Source organism: Arachis hypogaea, chromosome 12, assembly GCF_003086295.3.
Source record: "Arachis hypogaea cultivar Tifrunner chromosome 12, arahy.Tifrunner.gnm2.J5K5, whole genome shotgun sequence".
Lineage (NCBI taxonomy): Eukaryota > Viridiplantae > Streptophyta > Magnoliopsida > Fabales > Fabaceae > Arachis > Arachis hypogaea.
The window spans coordinates 70980160-70982159 of record NC_092047.1 but is presented as its reverse complement, the minus strand read 5'-3'; the positions used below and the strand labels follow the sequence as shown (position 1 = coordinate 70982159).

General features: G+C 42.0%; 1 non-coding gene across 1 annotated transcript; it reads right to left on the bottom strand.

Annotated features, from left to right (window-relative positions):
* Nucleotides 1-316: 316 nt before the first annotated feature.
* Nucleotides 317-424, bottom strand: LOC112731063 (small nucleolar RNA R71). Its single transcript, XR_003166858.1, has one exon. It is a non-coding gene; the product is annotated as a small nucleolar RNA R71 (small nucleolar RNA).
* Between the last annotated feature and the right edge of the window lie 1576 nt (nt 425-2000).

Genomic DNA, 2000 nt, shown 5'->3' with positions numbered 1-2000 from the left:
CATCTCAATCCCTGCCATTGGAGCAAACAATTTTGAGCTTAAACCTCAATGAGTTTCTCTGATGGAACAGAATTGCAAGTTTTCTGGACTTCCATCAGAAGATCCTTTTCAGTTCTTAACTGAATTCTTGCAGATCTGTGATACTATTAAGACCAATGGGGTTGACTCTGAAGTCTACAGGCTCATGATTTTCCCGTTTGCTGTAAGAGACAGAGCTAGAATATGGTTGCACTCTCAACCTAAAGATAGCCTAAACTCTTGGGATAAGCTAGTCACGGCTTTCTTAGCCAAGTTCTTTCCTCCTCAAAAGCTTAGTAAGCTTAGAGTGGATGTTCAAACCTTTAGACAGAAGGACGGTGAATCCCTCTATGAAGCTTGGGAGAGATATAAGCAACTGACCAAAAAGTGTCCTTCTGACATGCTTTCAGAATGGACTATCCTAGATATACTCTATGATGGTCTGTCTGAGTTATCAAAGATGTCATTGGACCATTCTGCAGGTGGATCTATTCACCTAAAGAAAACGCCTGCAGAAGCTCAGGAACTCATTGACATGGTTGCTAATAACCAGTTCATGTACACTTCTGAAAGGAATCCTGTGAGTAATGGGACGCCTCAGAGGAAGGGAGTTCTTGAAATTGATGCTCTGAATGCAATATTGGCTCAGAACAAAATATTGACTCAGCAAGTCAATATGATTTCTCAGAGTCTGAATGGAATGCAAGCTGCATCCAACAGTACTCAAGAGGCATCTTCTGAAGAAGAAGCTTATGATCCTGAGAACCCTGCAATAGCAGAGGTGAATTACATGGGGGAACCCTATGGAAACACCTATAATCCCTCATGGAGAAATTACCCAAATTTCTCATGGAAGGATCAACAAAAGCCTCAACAAGGCTTTAATAATTATGGAAGAAACAGGTTTAGCAATAGCAAGCCTTTTCCATCATCCACTCAGCAACAGACAGAGAATTCTAAGCAGAATCCATCTAGCTTAGCAAATATAGTCTCTGATCTATCTAAGGCCACTTTAAGTTTCATGAATAAAACAAGGTCCTCCATTAGAAATTTGGAGGCACAAGTGGGCCAACTGAGTAAAAGAGTCACTGAAATTCCTCCTAGTACTCTCCCAAGCAATTCAGAAGAGAATCCAAAAAGAGAGTGCAAGGCCATTACCTTATTTGGTGTGGCCGAACCCAAAGAGGAGGAGGAGGATGTGAATCCTAGTGAGAAAAACCTCCTGGGACGCTCAGTGACCAATAAGGAGTTTTCCTTTGAGGAACCAAAGGAATCTGAGACTCATCTAGAGACCATAGAGATTCCATTGAACCTCCTTCTGCCCTTCATGAGCTCTGATGAGTATTCTTCTTCTGAAGAGAATGAAGACATTACTGAAGAGCAAGTTGCTAAGTACCTTGGTGCAATCATGAAGCTGAATGCCAAATAATTTGGTAATGAGACTTGGGAAGATGAACCTCCCTTGCTCACCAATGAACTAAATGCATTGGATAGGCAGAAATTACCTCAAAAGAAACAGGATCCTGGTAAATTCCTAATTCCCTGTAACATAGGCACCATGACCTTTGAGAAGGCTCTGTGTGACCTGGGTCAGGAATAAACTTAATGCCACTCTCTGTAATGGAGAAACTTGGGATCTTTGAGGTGCAAGCTGCCAAAATTTCATTAGAGATGGCAGACAACTCAAGAAAACAGGCTTATGGACAAGTAGAGGACATGCTAGTAAAGGTTGAAGGCCTTTACATCCCTGCTGATTTTATAATCCTAGACACTGGGAAGGATGAGGATGAATCCATCATCCTTGGAAGACCCTTTCTAGCTACAGCAAGAGCTGTGATTGATGTGGACAGAGGAGAATTGGTCCTTCAACTGAATGAGGACAACCTTGTGTTTAAAACTCAAAGATCTCCTTCTGTAACCATGGAGAGGAAGCATGGAAAGTTTCTCTCACTGCAGAGTCAACTAAAGCCCCCACAGTCAAA